We start from the raw sequence: 19,069 nt of genomic DNA, 5'->3' as shown, positions 1-19,069 counted from the left end.
TGACAAAAACCACATGATTATCTCAATAGATGCAGAAAAGGCCTTTGATAAAATTCAACACCCCTTCATGCTAAAAACTCTCAATAAACTAGGTATTGATGGAACATATCTCAAAATAATGAGAGCTATTTATGACAAACCTACAGCCAATATCATACTGAATGGGCAAAAGCTGGAAGCATTCCCTTTGAAAACCGGCACAAGAGAATGAAGCCCTCTCTCTCCATTCCTATTCAACATAGTATTTGAAGTTCTGGCTAGGGCAATCAGGCAAGAGAAAGAAATAAAGAGTATTCAAATAGAAAGAGAGGAAGTCAAATTGTCTGTTTGTAGATGTCATGATTTCATACTTAGAAAACCCCATCATCTCAGCCCAAAATCTCAAGCTGATAAGCAACTTCAGCAAAGTGTCAAGATACGAAATCAATGTGCAAAAATCACCCTATACACCAATAACAGACAAACAGACAAATCATGAGTGAACTCCCATTCACAATTGCTACAAAGAGAATAAAATACCTAGGAATACAACTTACAAGGGATGTGAAGGACCTCTTCAAGGGGAACTACAAAGCACTGCTGAAGGAAATAAAAGAGGAGACAAGCAAACGGAAAAACATTCTAAGTTCATGGATAGGAAGAATCAATATCGTGAAAATGGCCATACTGCCCAAAGTAATTTATAGATTCAATGTTATCCCCATCAATCTGCCACTGACTTTCTTCACAGAATTAGAAAAAACTACTTTAAACTTCATGTGGAACCAAAAAAGAGCCTGTATACCCAAGACAATCCTTAGCAAAAAGAACAAAGCTGTAGGCATCATGCTACCGGACTTCAAACTATACAACCAAAACAGCATGATACTGGTACTAAAACAGATATATAGACTAATGAAACAGAACAGAGGCCTCAGAAATAATGCCACACATCTACAATTATCTGATCTTTGACAAAGCTGACAAAAACAAGCAATGGGGAAAGGATTCCCTATTTAATAAATGTTATTGGGAAAACTGGCTAACCATATGCAGAAAACTGAAACTGGACCCCTTCCTTACACTTTATAGAAAAATTAACTTAGGATGAATTAAAGTCTTTTTTTTTTTTTTTTTTTTTTTTGAGACTGAGTCTGGCTCTGTCGCCCAGGCTGGAGTGCAGTGGCCGGATCTCAGCTCACTGCAAGCTCCGCCTCCCGGGTTCCCGCCATTCTCCTGCCTCAGCCTCCGGAGTAGCTGGGACTACAGGCGCCCGCCACCTCGCTCGGCTAGTTTTTTGTATTTTTTAGTAGAGACGGGGTTTCACCGTGTTAGCCAGGATAGTCTCGATCTCCTGACCTTGTGATCCGCCCGTCTCAGCCTCCCAAAGTGCTGGGATTACAGGCTTGAGCCACCGCGCCCGGCTGTGAATTAAAGTCTTAAACATAAGACCTAAAACCACAAAAACCCTAGAAGAAAATCTAGGCCATACCATTCAAGGCATAGGCATGGGCAAAGACTTCAAGACTAAAATACCAAAAGCAATGCCAAAAAAACCAAAATTGACAAATGGGATCTATTTAAACTAAAGAGTTTCTGCACAGCAAAAGAAACTATCATCAGAGTGAACAGGCCACCTACAAAATGCGAGAAAATGTTTGCAACCTATCCACCTTACAAAGAGTTAATATCCAGAATCTACAAGGAACTTAAACAAATTTACAGGAAAACAAGAAACAACCCCATCAAAAGCTGAGCGAAGTATATGATCAGACACTTCTCAAAAGAAGACATTTATGAGGGCAACAAACATACGAAAAAAAAATTCATTATAACTGGTCATTAGAGAAATGCAAATCAAAACCACAATGAGATACCATCTCATGCCAATTAGAATGGTGAGCATTAAAAAGTTAGGAAACAACAGATGCTGGAGAGGATGCGGAAAAATAGGAATGCTTTTACACTGTTGGTGGGAGTGTAAATTAATTCAACCATTGTGGAAAACAGTGCAGTGATTCCTCAAGGATCTAGAACTAGAAACATCATTTGACCCAGCAATCCCATTACTGGGTATATACCCAAAGGATTATAAATCACTCTGCTATAAAAACACATGCACACATATGTTTATTGTAGCACTGCTCACAACAGCAAAGACTGGGAACCAAGTCAAATGCCCGTCAGTGATAGATTAGATAAAGAAATTGTGGCAAATATACACCATGGAATACTATGCAGCTGTAAAAAAAAAAAAATGAGCTAATGTCCTTTGCAGGGACATGGATGAAGCTAGAAATCATCATTCTCAGCAAAGTAACACAGGAACAGAAAACCAAACATCACATGTTCTCACTCATAAGTGGGAACTGAACAATGAGAACACATGGTCACAGGGAGGGGAATATCACACACCTGGGTCTGTCAGGGGGTGGGGGGCTAGGGGAGGAATAGCATTAGGAGAAATAACTAACGTAGATGATGGGTTGATGGGTACAGCAAACCACCATGGCACGTGTATACTTACGTAATAAACATGCATGTTCTGCACACGTATCCCAGAACGTAAAGTATAATAAAAAAGTATAACCAATATGTTTAATTTAAACTACTAGAAATAATAAAGGTAAAGGGGAACAACTTTGTGTGCAAAGTGTGTAAGAAAAGGAAGATGTGTTTTTAGTGAGAAATAGTATAAAAGATTTAAAAATGTGTTTTCATTGAGGAAAAAGGGATAGTTTTCTACTAAAGTAAGATGACTGTTGTTTTGGGATGTGAAAAAGGAAAAGAGTACGATAAAAACTGAATGGACGTAAAATGGTTGGAAAAGGTTTGTGAAAAAGAAATTTTGTATAGTCAAGTTGCTAAGATTGGATGGATTTACTTATAAAGTTCTTTAAAAAAAATAGAGCTCATAATTTACTGATGAAAAGCTACAATTGAATTTTCTCTTTGTTAAAAGAATAAAGTTTTCTAGTCCATTTTCAATTACTTAAAAAACCTAAGTCTTATCAATTTTAAAAGACCTAAGGTTTCTTTTTTACAATTATGTAAATTTTTGTATTTGCCTGCAAAACCTTTTATAATTACTATGGTTAAAGAAACAACTAAGTATTGTTTCACAGTGACCTGTGATCCCATTTAATCAAGTGTTACAACTCTTAACATTTTTGACAAAGTTCCCCAATCAAATCCTAAATGCTCTAATCTTGTAAAAAGAAGGATGTTCTGCTCCCGAATGACTACTGGGTACATAACGAAATGAAGGCAGAAATAAAGATGTTCTTTGAATCCAATGAGAACAAAGATACAACATACCAGAATCTCTGGGACACATTTAAAGCAGTGTGTAGAGGGAAATTTATAGCACTAAGTGCCCACAAGAGAAAGCAGGAAAGATCTAAAATTGATACCCTAACATCACAATTAAAAGAACTAGAGAAGCAAGAGTAAACACATGCAAAAGCTAGACGAAGGCAAGAAATGACTAAGACTGGAGCAGAACTGAAGGAGATAGAGAACAAAAAACTCTTCAAAAAAATCAATGAATCCAGGAGCTGATTTTTTGAAGAGATCAAGAAAACTGATAGACTGCTAGCAAGACTAATAAAGAAGAAAAGAGAGAAGAATCAAATAGACGCAATAAAAAATGATAAAGGGGATATCACCACCGATCCCACAGAAATATAAACTACCATCAGAGAACACTCTAAAACACCTCTACGCAAATAAAATAGAAAATCTAGAAGAAATGGATAAATTCCTGGACACATACACCCTCCCAAGACTAAACCAGGAAGAAGCTGAATCCCTGAATAGACCAATAACAGCCTCTGAAATTGAGGCAATAATTAATAGCCTACCAACCAAAAAAAGTCCAGGAGCAGACGGATTCGCAGCCGAATTCTACCAGAGGTACAAGTCGAAGCTGGTACCATTCCTTCTGAAACTATTCCAATCAACAGAAAAAGAGAGAATCCTCCCTAACTCATTTTATGAGGCCAACATCATCCTGATACCAAAACCTGGCAGAAACACAACAAAATAAGAAAATTTCAGGTCAATATCCCTGATGAACATTGATGTGAAAATCCTCAATAAAATACTGGTAAACTGAATCCAGCAGCACATCAAAAAGCTTACCCAACTTGAGCAAGTGGGCTTCATCCCTGGTTGGCTGGTTCAACATATGCAAATCAATAAATGTAATCCAGCATATAAACAGAACCAAAGACAAAACCCACATGATTATCTCAACAGATGCAGAAAAGGCCTTTGACAAAATTCAAGAATCCTTCATGCTAAAAACTCTCAATAAATTAGGTATTCATGGGATGTATCTCAAAATAATAAGAGCTATTTATGAGAAACCCACAGCGAATATCATACTGAATGGGCAAAAACTGGAAGCATTCCCTTTGAAAACTGGCACAAGACAGGGATGCCCTCTCTCACCACTCCTATTCAACATAGTGTTGGAAGTTCTGGCCAGGGCAATCAGGCAGGAGAAAGAAATAAAGGGTATTCAATTAGGAAAAGAGGAAGTCAAACTGTCCCTGTTTGCAGATGACATGATTGTATATTTAGAAAACCCCATTGCCTCAGCCCAAAATCTCCTTAAGCTGATCAGCAACTTCAGCAAAGTCTCAGGATACAAAAATCAATGTGCAAAAGTCACTAGCATTCTTATACACCAATAATAGACAAACAGCCAAATCATGAGTGAACTTCCATTCACAAGTGCTTCGAAGAGAATAAAATACCTAGGAATCCAACTTACAAGGAATGTGAAGGACCTCTTCAAGGAGAACTACAAACCACTGCTCAATGAAGTAAAAGAGGACACAAACAAATGGAAGAACATTCCATGCTCATGGATAGGAAGAATCAATATCGTGAAAATGGCCATACTGCCCAAGGTAATTTATAGATTCAATGCCATCCCCATGAAGCTACCAATGACTTTCTTCACCGAATTGGAAAAAATTGGAAAAAACTACTTTAAAGTTCATATGGAAACAAAAAAGACCCTGCGTTGCCAAGACAAGCCTAAGCCAAAAGAACAAAGCTGGAGGCATCATGCTACCTGACTTCAAACTATACTAGAAGGTTACAGTAACCAAAATGGCATGGTACTGGTACCAAAACAGAGATATCGACCAATGGAACAGAACAGAGCCCTCAGAAATAATACCACACATCTACAACCATCTGATCTTTGACAAACCTGACAAAAACAAGAAATGGGGAAAGGATTCCCTATTTAATAAATGGTGCTGGGAAAACTGGCTAGCCATATGTAGAAAGCTGAAACTGGATCCCTTCCTTACACCTTATACAAAAAGTAATTCAAGATGGATTAAAGACTTAAATATTAGACCGAAAACCATAAAAACCCTAGAAGAAAACCTAGGCAATACCATTCAGGACATAGGCATGGGCAAGGACTCATGTCTAAAACACGAAAAGCAATGGCAACAAAAGACAAAATTGACAAATGGGATCTAATTAAACTAAAGAGTTTCTGCACAGCAAAAGAAACTACCATCAGAATGAACAGGCAACCTACAGAATGGGAGGAATTTTTTGCAATCTACTCATCTGACAAAGGGCTAATATCCAGAATCTACAAAGAACTCAAACAGATTTACAAGAAAAAAGCAAACAACCCCATCAAAAAGTGGGCAAAGGATATGAACAGACACTTCTCGAAAGAAGACATTTATGCAGCCAACAGACACATGAAAACATGCTCATCATCTCTGGCCATCAGAGAAATGCAAATCAAAACCACAGTGAGATACCATCTCACACCAGTTAGAATGGCGATCATTAAAAAGTCAGCAAACAACAGGTGCTGGAGAGGATGTGGAGAAATAGGAACACTTTTACACTGTTGGTGGGACTGTAAACTAGTTCAACCATTGTGGAAGACAGTGTGGTGATTCCTCAAGGATCTAAAACTAGAAATACCATTTGACCCAGCCATCCCATTACTGGGTATATACCCAAAGGTATATGCTGCTATAAAGACACATGCACAAGTATGTTTATTGCAGCACAATTCACAATAGTAAAGACTTGGAACCAACCCAATGTCCATCAATTATAGACTGGATAAAGAAAATATTGCACATATACACCATGGAATAGCGATAAAAAAGTATGAGTTCATGTCCTTTGTAGGGACATGGATGACGCTGGAAACCATTATTCTCAGCAAACTATGGCAAGGACAAAAAACCAAACACCGCATGTTCTCATTCATAGGTGGGAACTGAACAATGAGAACACTTGGACACAGCAAGGGGAACATCACATACTGGGGCCTATCGTGGGGTTGGGGAGGGATAGCATTAGGAGATATACCTAATGTAAATGATGAGTTAATGGGTGCAGCACACCAACATGGCACATGTATACATATGTAACAAACCTGCACGTTGTGCACTTGTACCCTAGAACTTAAAGTATAATTAAAAAAAAAAAAGGATGTTACCCTACATTGGTGTATTTGACATGTTAAATTACATAGGAAGCACTGTGAAATAAAATGTGATGTTTAAGCTTATTTATTTTCTATTTGTATGAGTGTATGTCATTGATATAAATTTCCAGAAGTTTGGAATAAATTTGGAATTTTGATATAAATATTCCAGAAATTGCATGACATTCATAGGACTTTGTCAAAACCCTCTTTTCCAGTTATTATTGTTGTGTGTCACAGAAACAACCAAATTCTCTTTTCAAATAAACTGTTATCAGATCCTTAGAAGTTGATGGGCTAATAAAGCTATTAATTCAAGATCAAGCAGAACAAAAATTAATTACATGAGACTGAATGAACTAATTTTTATTAGTTTTTGTTTGGAACATTGCTGGTTCTTTATTGTTTTGTTTTCCATATTAAAAGAAATGTTTTTCTCTTAAACTATCTATAGCTTACAGCAATCTTACAGATTATGCCTTTGTAAACAAAATGAAACATTTATTTTTTTCTCTCTGCCTAATCTCTCCAAAATATGGATACTATTATTGACTATAATTTTTATGACAATATAGTTATTTGTACAAGGTCAGTAAAAATATGTCTTTATTATAGCAGGACAGAGCTGGAAACATTGATTATATTACCAAGGCTTTGACTGAAATGGCATATTTTAGAATGAAGTACACAGAATCAGATATGACTAAACAGATTTAAGAAACTAGAGTCAACTTTATAAATCATTGCTTAGAAAGCCCTCTTGAGATACCAGTCTGGTATCTGGCTTACAGGGTTCCCATTCTTAAAATTGAATACAGAAGTCTCTTCTTGGGAGGCCCAGGAAACTCTGGATACCTTGGAGACCTAGAGAAGAGAGGAATTCACTCAAATCTGTAGGCATAATAGGTGGCAAAATCTGATGGTGAGTTCTTGGCTTGGTATCCTAGCCTGGGTTTTAAAAGTTTAATCTGAGATTCCTTATGAAAAGTTCAAACAAAGCAAATGTTAAAAGGCCTATGTGATCGATTAACATTCTTGCTATGCTTATTTAAATAATAAGGCCAAATCTAATGACACTAGATTTATTTTGTAATACAAAATTAAAAAGGGGGGAGATTGTAAAAAATTTTGTTTCAGTGGAAAACTATAGTGGACCTATTATTAGATTCTAGCTCTGTTCATTGTCTTTGAGGTTTCGTTATATTCTTGTAAACTGGACAGGATCCAGAATTCTAGTTTCCTTTGATATCTGGCTATAAGTGTCCAAACTAACATTCTAATTTTTTCTCCCATCTTTCTGCTTTGGCATCACTACGAACTAAAACTGCCATTTTCCCAAAGCTCTGCAAGCTGAAGCTGGACAACTTGACACGAACTTCAAACAAATTACCATAACAGATTGTGTGCAGGCGACCATCATGCTGCTGCTGTTTGGGCCCCTCAGAAAGTTCACCCGATGTCATCGCTAAACACATTCAAATTGCAAACCAGGAAATTTCTTGGGTTGCTTCTCTCACCCTCAGTCGACCATTTAAAGATGCTTTGAGCCCAATATCCAGAAATGTTCTTGACTGGCTGCCTTCTGGACACAGAAACTGGGTTTGTAGACATTAATCTTGGTTTTTCTTTTTCTGTTTCATAGAAATGCCCCTTATTAAATGCCTGATTGTTCATACATCCGGCAGATATCCTCTATCAAACGAGGAATAGATTTCTATTATTCAAAGGAAAGAAGATCAACTCTTCTTTCCTTTGAACCACAGGGAGGATTGACAGAAACTCCCTCCTTTGACTAAACATTAGTTAGGCTCCTCTGAGTCCTCCTCTCAACAAGGCTTCAATCTTGGGCTCCATCCTTAGTCTAGGGACTCTGCCTGTTTAGTCCACTTTAAGCAAGTATCCTGCTGGATCAGTTTAGCAAAAATCTCCCATCCTTGGTATCTGATCAAATGGCCTGCCTTTTAAAATAACCCTGTCAAGTCAGTGTAGCCAGAATTCTCCTTACCTCTGATATTTCCTTTCAGTAATTTTCCATCCACTGACACCCACTCTGCTCCTTGGCTATAGATACCCACTGCCCTTATTGGAGTTAGAGTTGGGCCCAATCTGTCTCTCCCACTGCAGCCCCCAGTGCAGTCGTCCCTGAACAAAGTCTTCTTTATTGTCTCATCAAATGTCATCCATAATTTTTTCTTTAACGTAGTCCAAAATACTAGCTATTAGAATGAAAAGAACCTTGAAAAGCTTTATTAAGGATGTTGGTATTTCAACTAATTTTGCAACCCACAATGTACTAGAATTGATTCAGTGATGCTAGACTTTTTTAATATTGAGAAGCAATTTGCTGCTGGTTAAGTACTGACTCTTGTGCCAGAAAGCCTGGGATTAAATTTTGGCTCAGGTACTTACTTACTGTGGCACTTTTGGGCAAATTGCTTAACTGTTGCGTGCCTGCATTTCCTCACCTATTTGTTGATGTTAATATTACCTATTTAATTGGATTGCTTTGAGGATTAAATGAATTAATATATGTAAAACACTTAAAACAGTGCCTGTGTAGAGTAAATACTATTTAGGTGTTAGCTGCTATTATTATTATTACTACTTACATTGACTCTTATCTTTCCTGAGATTTCAGACTCCTAGAAATCAGGGAGATCTGCAGTGTGGATATATGGTTGTGGAAACTCTCTGAATCCTGGAATATCAGCTGAGAGATTGATGAGGGCATTATAGGTTGGCTCAGTTCATCAGCATTAGGCTTTGAGGTCATTTGTACTCTATTGCCCCCTCAGTACTTTAAAGGTTTCTTTTGAGCTTGATAATCTCTATTAAAAATGTCCACATCAAGTGTTTCTGACACCTAATAAAATTAATTCATTAGATAAAAGTATAAATATTTTCTGTTACAAATAATTTTGGATAACAAAAAAAGAAAAAGATATCCAAATCTATTCAGAGTGAGCAAACTGTATTTGCAACATGCTGTATATTGTGATACATTACAATCCACTGGTAGGTTTGATTAGGTTGAACCACATGAAATTGCCCATAATCAATCATTTTTGACTCACAAAAATGACAGATCTTTTCAAATTGTTAAACCTAGTATTTCCTGAAATTTACTAGACAAAGAATATATGCTTTTATTTTTTCTTATTCATATTCTACACTTTTCTTTTTTTGTCAGTTAAAATAACTAAGAAATGATGTGGACAGATAAGGTCAACAACAGCAAACAAAATTATTCTTATATGAAATAACACTCTGGAACTGGTAATCTCCTCTTTGTCTTTGCCTTTAACCTCTAATACTTTCCCTTGCTCCCTGCTGTGATGTTGTGGTAAGCCGGCTGGCCTGACATGTAGCCACACAGACTTTTTCCCTACCAACTTTGCATATATTAGCAACCAAATGCTGTGCCTTTGTTTAGAATATTGCTTTTTTAAGTATGCTTGGAAAGATTTTCTGGCAGGGCAACCTTATTCTTCAGAAGCTTAAATGGCTTGAATATACTAATTAACGAAACACCAAATTGTTTGTCTGATTTACTGCTCAATGTCTTTTGTAATGATTTGCTGGATTTGCTAAAATTCAGAAGGTTCCACTTATTAAAAACCAATAGCAGCTCCAATTATTTTGCTGGTCATCTGCAATCTGGTGATCTGCAATCATTATTTCACTTTCTGAGACCCACGAAAAATATAAATAATAGCTTCAAATTTTATTTTTGAATAGCTCTTTAAAGATATATAATATATATAATAATGTATAACATATAATGTATATATGATATAATGAAACATATACATTTTAGTGTGGTATATCATTTTACTTTTCACTTTAGTTTGAAAAGAGTAAGATGAAAGCAACCATGCTTTCAAAATAAAACAGAAGCCTGGGCAAGATAGTGAGACCCCATTTCTAAAAAAGTTAAAAAAAAAATTAGCCAGGTAGGGTGGTGTACATTGTAGCCCCAGCTACTCAGGAGGCTGAGGTGGATCACTTGAAACCAGGAGGTTGAGGCTGCAGTGAGCCATGACAGCACCACTGCACACTAGCTTGGGTGACAGAGTAAGACCGTGTCTCCAGAAAACCCCAAAAAACAAACGAACAAAAACCCAAAACAGAATTGCTTTAATATATGGATAGAAAAATAATCCAATCTAAGTCACACATCTATATGTAATTAAATAGACTTGATATAAGTTTAAGTCTCTTCAGCAGAACATTGACTTTAAAAAATTAGGTCTCTATTAGCAAGAGCTATTAATAACAGCAGGAAGCATGGAGAAAATATTGCTCTAGCCTGTTCTGTGTCTTAGGCAGCTTTAAAGGTTAAAATGAAAGGCTTTTTGATGGGAAGGGAAAGTCTTCATTCCAGATTGCTCCAAAAGGAAAAAGTGAGCATTCATAGAAAGATATGGTCTGGAGGCAGTGATCACTTGGAACAATAATACAGAACTTAACACTATGAGTAAATCACAAATCCAACTAAAATCACCAGTATTTTCCCAACTCCAATCTATTCTTCATGCCCACAGCAAGAGGATTTTTTCAAAATATGAAACTGAGCATAGTATCTGCCATTTATAAAGACTCAATAGCTTTATGTTATTCTTGAACTTAAAAATATATTCACATGGTCTTATACAGCTAGTATTGTTACAGTAGGTAGCTAGTCAGACACGAGCAGGGCAGGAGAGGGCCCCCCACCCCCAACCAAGAATGTCAGGCAACCATCAGGTGATCGTCAGGCAGATGGTCTGTCTCCCTAAAATAATAATTGGTCACAGCTGGTGCCAGGGAAAGGCAGTCTCCCAATAGATAAAAACACCTGAAACTGGTGATCAGCAGCTTTCTGGTAAGATCTCAGGAGTTAGGCAAGTGGGGGCAAGCATATACACTAAGAGGCAAAATGGCGGTGTTTAACTGGTATATGACCTTCTAAGAACACTAGATCAGTAAGGAAAGAATGCCTCAAGTGAGCACATGTACAACTCTGGTAAATACACTATGCATACAGCCCCTCCCAAGTGCTGGTAGGCCACTGCTCAGGAGGACAGCCCACCCCAAGGGAAGAATCAGGGGAAAAGGGACGTAATTCCCCCAGAAACATGCCAACATATAAAATCCCAAGTCAAAGGTCAAACCATGCACTTGATCTGTCAAATCACCTGTGTGGCCCGCTTCCAAGTGTACTTTACTTCGTTTCCTTCCTGCTCGAAAGCTGTTTAATAAACTTTCACTCCTGCTCTAAAACTTGCCTCAGTCTCTCACTCTGCCCTGCTGAATTCTTTCTTCTGAGGAGGTAAGAACTGAGGTTGTTGCAAACCCATACGGATTCACCACTGCTAACAGTATGATTCAGTTACTTAATTCCTCTAACAACTTCCTATCCATGGACACTCTTCACCAGTTACTTCACTTGATCTTCCAGACACACTGTCCCTTTACTCCCTGGTACCTTCTATGTCCCTTCTAGCTACACAGGCTCCTGCTATGCTTTTCTGGCTAGAATGTGCTTTCTTTCCTTCTTGACTCAGTTAACTGATATTCTACTGGCAATTAACGATAAGATAGTTTGGTTTATTGCGATATTGGCTTATGAATGAAGTACTTTGGGGGTACAGAGGTGTCCCTCCATCTTAGTTACCAGCAATAGAACCCAACTTGTAATTTCAGCAGAAAATACATTTATTAAAGGATATGAAGCACCTCACAGAATTCTTCAGGATGCTATAGAAACAGCTTTGGAAGTTACCCAACCAGGAAAGGAGCGTGCAGCATGCAATGCTACTGTCTGGAAGCTGCAAGATATATGTTGCCACTATAATAACTTTTCTGTTATATTTGGAAACTGGAAGTAGCTGCTACTGCTGCTTCAGAAATGAAGACTCCAGAAATGGAGTCTGTAGTCTACGTTTTTTTCATGTCTCTAATTTTTGTTTCAAAGTCTGTGGTGAGTATGCCTGATTGGCAGTCCTGTTTATGGACTTATGCCCAATGTGTAAGAGAGGCTGGGAGAGTAAGTAGTAGGCATTTTAAGCTTGTAAGATAGAAAATATCTCTGATTCAGAATGTAGGGTACTCCCTAAACCCAGAAAGAGAGCTCTAATACTAATTATCCAAGAATAACAAATATCCGCTAGCTGAGGAATACAGACAGAATTGAGAAAAACTTTTCAAGGAAGGTAATATTTTAGTTGTGTCTAGGTTTTTTTTTTTTTTTCCTACTTTTTGTTAAGCAAGACTTTGTCCAGCAAAGTCTTGATGATAGGGAGGCCAATGCAGGAAAAGAAGAGAGAATAGCATTGGTTCTTAAGCAGCTTTAGAATCAAATGAAGAGCTTTATAAAAAACAATCCTCATGGCCAGTGCAATGGCTCATGTCTGTAATCCCAGCACTTTGGGAGGCCAAGGCGGGTGGATTGTATGTCAGGAGTTTGAGACGAGCCTAGACAACATGATGAAACGCTGTCTCTACTAAAAAATACAAAAAATTAGCTGGGCGTGGTGATGGGCACCTGTAATCCCAGCTACTTGGGAAGCTGAGGCGGGAGAATTGCTTGAACCTGGGAGGCGGAGGTTATAGTGAGCTGAGATCGTGCCACTGCACTCCGGCCTGGGCAACAAGAGTGAAACTCCATCTTAAAAAAAAAAAAACAAAAAAACCCCGAAACGTAGTCACTTATTTTATAGGTGTGGAGTGGGTCCCTGATATCTCTGATATCTCATATTACTATCAGGATATTCTGTGACAATCATTTGGTTAAGTATCTGTGAAAGCACAAGCACTGACACATAAAATAGATGGTCTGCTTAAGAGAAAGCAGTAAGTATAAGTGGCGCTCAGGGAGATCAGAGATGAGGCAAGAAAGCAAACTATGGCAAATATAAAAGGTTATGATTGACTTCCTGAAGCATTTAAAGTGTATTTTACAGGCCCTCAGATATTTTTGAAAATGGAGATCACACATAATAGAAACTTGTTAACTCTGCATGTGGGTAAAACATAACATGACACTTCAGTGAACAAAATAGGAAACGACTAGATATCAGTTATCAAAACAAAACAAAATACCCAAGGAAATGGAATAAAACTGAGCCTTTTATATATCTTGTATGCAGGTACCTGAAGGTTTAATCAAGCAATAGATCCAGAAGGTCGGTCCTTCATTTTGTCAGGTAAATTAGAATAGAGCATTAGTAGTCAGTGAACATTTGGACAGAATAGAGGGTTGCAGGAGCAAAGAAGAACTCTTAAAGTTCCAAACAACTTTAGACTAAGTTCTTTAAAAAAAGTTATTTAGGCCAGGCATGGTGGCTCATTCCTGTAATCCCAGCACTTTGGGAGGCTGGATCACATGAGGCAGGTGGATCACATGAGGCAGGTGGATTACATGAGGCCAGGAGTTCAAGGCCATTCTGACCAACATGGAGAAATCCTGTCTCTACTAAAAATACAGAAATTAGCCAGGTGTGGTGGTGCATGCCTGGAATCCCAGCTACTCAGGAGCCTGAGGCAGAAGAATCGCTTGAACCCGGGAGGCAGAGGTTGCAGAGAGCCAGATCATGCCACTGCACTCCAGCCTGGGTGACAGAGCAAGACTCTGTTTCCAAAAAAAAAAAAAAAAAAAAAAAAAGAAAAAGAAAAAGTTCTTTAAACAGAGGACAAAACAAAGCCCACCTTCTGCCGGGAGATTCTGGGAAGAAACTGCTAGAGAAGAAAAAGGGCCTGGCGTGGCCCGGCATATCCTGGGTTAACTGGGGGACCATCAAGGATGGGGAAAGGAGAAAGTTTCCCCATCCTTGCTTTGTCACACAGGGTTTGGAGGCAGTAGCATGACTACAACTGAGATTAGCTGTAACCCAGAATTGCTTATTCTCTTTCCTTGTATATGACCTATAGAATGCCATGTATATAAACAGGTGTACTTATGTTAGGTTGTGCCTATTCATACATGTTGGCACTAAGTCTATACATACAATATTGATATATGAGGATGTTGTAATTTATTGACATGCAGTGTACAAAGTGGTTTATGGCATGATGCCGATTTCTAGAGCTACAAGTAATATATTGAAAAATTATAAATCACACAGTAATAAAGTTCCTTCTGAGAAGAATAAGAGAGGTTTATGGGATAATGTCCAAAAGATAATAGCCCAGACTCACTTCTGGAATGGACGCAGAGTGAGGAGCTCCCCAGTGAAACAACCATAACTGGTAAAATATTTATAAAAATACAATCATTTAAAATCTCTGAAAATTGTCTCAAGGGCACACAGCCAATGAGGAAACATTTATGCAAGACAATTTCTTAACTCTTGGGAAGAACAATGAGAATCACTGGCACTTGAATCACAACCCACTCCCTTCCTCACTCCCACTCACCAGCTCAGCAGGACAGAGGCTCCACTACAGGCAGGTGTGGTCAAGATTACAGGGCTCCCCTTCTCCCCACCTCCCAGCCAAGGGCTCTGATATCTTCCACAGAGAGGCAAGCCATCAACATTTCTCATGACCCCAGCTATGTATTGCAGATGTAAAATTCCACTCAAGTACAGTTGAGAGGCCAGGGGTTCCCTTTCTGCACCAAGACCTTATCTGTAGAGCAAAAGTTCTTCTACTCCAGGTGAGGTAGACTAAGAACACTGGAGCTTAAAGCATCCATGCCCCAGCTCACCCTTAGGGCACAGGTTCCATGCTGGGAGAAGCAAGTCAAGAGATTAGAGGCTACTCCTCTGCACACTGCTCTGCTCATAAAACAGGTTTACCACTGCATGAAAAGTGGGCTGCTGTTCCTAACCGCTAGTAGTTCCAAGATTTTGCCCAGGGGGAGGAGAATGTCATAAGAACAGAGAACTCCAAAGCTCTCCCCAAGAGAACTGACTTTATCGAGAATAGAGTGTGGGAGAGTTCAAGCCCAAGAGTGCTTGAACAATGAAGATTTTGATGGTAAGCAAGAGGAGGCTAGTATCTCCATGAGAGAAATAAGCTAAGTAGTAGGTCATTTCAGTGAATAATAGGAAATGACTGGATATCAGTTATTAAACAAAACCGAAAAACACGCCCAAGAACATGAAAGTATTTGCCAGAGAGAATCAAAGAGACAGCTAAGAACAATCCTCCTGGCTTCAGAATAAACTTCAAAGAATGGCCTCAAAATTAGTTCAGTATAGGGGACAGAATTTAATTGGAACAGACTGTAGAGCAATTTGTTCCCTGGGGTATTATTGGAAACAACAGAGCATTACCCCAGCAATTACTAGAGCTTAACGGGTAGGTATGATACCAATAGAGGCAAACAGCATAACAGATCAGGGAAAGAGACAGTCAAAGGGAGTCTGTCATAGCTACTGTCATCCCAGGAGGACTATATGCATGGGAAACGCTTGTGTTCTGAAGAGAAACATCAGAAGCTTCACATAGGTGGTGAATAGACTTTGTTAAAATAGTCCAGGAAAGTCATTAAATGAATAAAGAGGCCAACAACAATGAGTACTGAGGACTAATATTCAGAATTGCTACAATATGCTATCTAGAAAGTCCAGTTTTCAATAAAATATTATAAGATATGCAAAGAGGCCAGACACGGTAACTCACACCTGTAAATCCCAGCACATTAGGAGGCTGAGGTGGGCAGATCACTTGAAGTCAGGAGTTCCAGACCAGCCTGGCCAACATGGTGAAACCCTGTTTCTACTAAAAGTACAAAAAATAAAAATAACTAGTCGGGCGTGGTGGCAGGTGCCTGTAATCACAGCTATTTGGGAGGCTGAGGCACAAGAATTGCTTGAACCCGGGATGTGGAGGTTGCAGTGAGCCGAGACTGTGCCGCTGTACTCCAGTCCAGCCTGGGCGACAGAGCGAGACTCCATCTCCAAAAAAAAAAGAGAGAGAGAGAGAGACACATGCAAAGAAACAAGAAAGTTCAGCTCATACACAGGAAAAAAATAGTGAACACAAACTGCCTGTGAGAGGACCCAGATTTCAGACTAAACAAAGATTTTAAAGGAGCCATTATAAATATGATATATTTGAAGAACTAAAGCAAACTATGCTTAAAGAACAAAAGGAAAGCATGATTATAAAATTTTAACAGATATATAATATTAATAAAGAGACAGAAATTACAAAAAAAAATCGGGCAATTGTGGCTGGCCAGGTGTGGTGTGTGGGTTTGTGGCCTGTGCTTTGCAATGCAAGTGGGTGGCCTGGCTTCTCTCCTCCCCTGCCTCCATCTGGATCACGAGTGCCAGTGCTTCAGCATTAGAGAAAGAGATTGGCCCAGAATGGTTTCCAGTCAATGAGCACTATTTTGGGTTAGTCAATTTTGGGAATACCTGCAATGGGCACTTTTGGGTTAGTCAATTTGGGGAATATGTGCAATTTTGGGAATTCAGTACTTCATGAGCTTTATTTTTGTCATCCATTTCAGGAAAAAGTTCTAGCATACAAGACAACCTAGGAAGAAGGAAAATTTTAATGTGCTCAGCAACTTTCTTCCACAGTGTAGCCACACACAAGGAAAAGGTTGAAGTAATATCTCCCGAGAAGTTCAAAACAAGATTACAGAAAGAAAATGAGCTTTTCCGCATGCAACAAGATGCCCATGGGTTCTTAAATTACTTACTAAATACAATTGCTGATATTTTATAAGAAGAGAGAAGGCAGGATAAACAAAATGGTCACTTACCAAATGGTGATATTGATACAGAAAATAACAACAGCACACCAGACCCAATGTAGTGCATGAAATTTTTCAGAAAACATTAACTAATGAAACCAGATGTATTACTTGTGAAACTACAGGAGCAAAGATGAAGATTTTAAAGAACTTCCTGTGATGTAGAACAAAATACATCAGTTATTCACTGTTTAAGGGTTTTTAGCAACACAGAAACTCTATGAAGTGAATACAAACATTACTGTGAAGAATGTTGTAGCAAACAGGAAGCACATGAATGAAAGTTTAAAAACCACCCATGATTATAGCTCTACATCTGAAAAGATTTAAATATATGGATTAAATTCACGGATGTACGAAACTTTCTTACTAGGTAGTTTTTTGTTTGGAACTTTGTCTGTGTAACACTTCAGAGGATGCAACCAATCCAGACAGAATGCATGACCTTGTTGCTATTATGATTCACTGTGGAAGTGGTCACAGGTGAGGCCATTATATTGTAATAGTTAAGAATCAAGATTTCTGCTTGTCCTTTGATGACACTGTAGAAAAAAATGAATGTACAAATTACTGAAGAATTCTATGTATTGACCCCAGATATCGCAAAGAACTCCGAGTCTGGTTACATTCTGTTCAATTAGTCTCAGAACTGAGTGGAGACCGTGAGCAGGACATACTTTCTGCCTTATTTCTCCTCTGGTTATTTTGGAGAGAATCAATCACTAATTTTTCAAGAAAATAGAAATGCAGGAAGGTCAAAAGCCACTAATACTCTTCGCACACAATAAAGCAAAGGATTTTGATGATATGCATTTTGAAAAAAGAGAAAGGTGGAAATTCTGGATGGAAATAAATATATAATATAATTAAGTAAGAAATTCACTAGAGGGGCACGGTCATAGATTTCAGTTGGCAGAATAAAGAATCAGTGAACACGATGATAGATTGATAGAGATTATGTAATGAAAACACAGAGAAAAATGAATGTAGTAAACAACAGAGCCTCAGAGAAATATGGGACACCACTAAACACAGCAGCATATGCATAAGAGGGGTACCAGAAGGAGATGAGAGAAAGAAACAAAATAATACTCAAAGAAAGAATGGCTGGAAACTTCCAAAATTTGATGAAAATTCATTAATTGACCTATTGAAGAAGCTCAACAAATTCCTAGTAGGATGAGGACAGACAGAATCATACTCAGATACATCAAAGTGAAAATGTTCAAGGGAGAGAAAATTTTGAATGCAGTAAGAGAAAAATACTTCCTCACATACAAGGGAAGCTCAAAAAGATCAATGGCTGACTTCTCATCAGAAACAATGGAGACCAGAAGGCAGTGGGATGATATAAACAAAGTGCTGACGGGAAAACAAAACCCCAAAACTTGTTACTTAAAAATTTTAATTCTGGGCTGGACATGGTGGCTCATGTCTGTAATCCCAACACGTTGGGAGGCCGAGGTGTGTGGATCACTGGAGGCCAGGAGTTCAAGACCAGCTTGGGCAACATAGTGAAACCCTGTCTCTACTAAAAATACAAAAAAAATCATCTGGGTCTGGTGGTATGTGGCTGTAATATCAGCTACCTGGGAGGCTGAGGCACGAGAATCCCTTAAACCCAGGAGGTGGAGGTTGCAGTGAGCCGAGATCACACTGCTGCACTCCAGCCTGGGTGATGGAGCCAGCTGTATCTAAAAAAAAAAAAAAAAAAATTCATTCTGGCAAAACTCTATTTCAAAAAGGAAGGTGAAATAAGTATGTTCCCAAGGAAACTGAAACTGAGAAAATTTATTGATAACACATCTATCTACATTATAAGAAACACTAAAGAAACTTCTTCAAGAATCCAGTTGATAATTTGACATCAAGAAAACGAAAAGGGGCAGCACAAGTAAAAGTAATTATAA

General features: G+C 38.4%; 1 protein-coding gene and 1 pseudogene across 1 annotated transcript in view; one reads left to right on the top strand and one right to left on the bottom strand.

The window, feature by feature from the left end:
• MBD5 (methyl-CpG binding domain protein 5) overlaps positions 1-19,069 on the bottom strand; it is a 323,726-nt gene that overhangs the window by 187,597 nt on the left and 117,060 nt on the right. The gene's annotated exons all lie outside the window — the stretch shown is intronic.
• LOC112635820 lies at positions 15,692-17,812 on the top strand (annotated as a pseudogene).

The sequence above is a fragment of the Theropithecus gelada genome, chromosome 12, assembly GCF_003255815.1.
Source record: "Theropithecus gelada isolate Dixy chromosome 12, Tgel_1.0, whole genome shotgun sequence".
NCBI lineage: Eukaryota > Metazoa > Chordata > Mammalia > Primates > Cercopithecidae > Theropithecus > Theropithecus gelada.
This window is presented reverse-complemented; position numbering and strand designations above follow the sequence as displayed.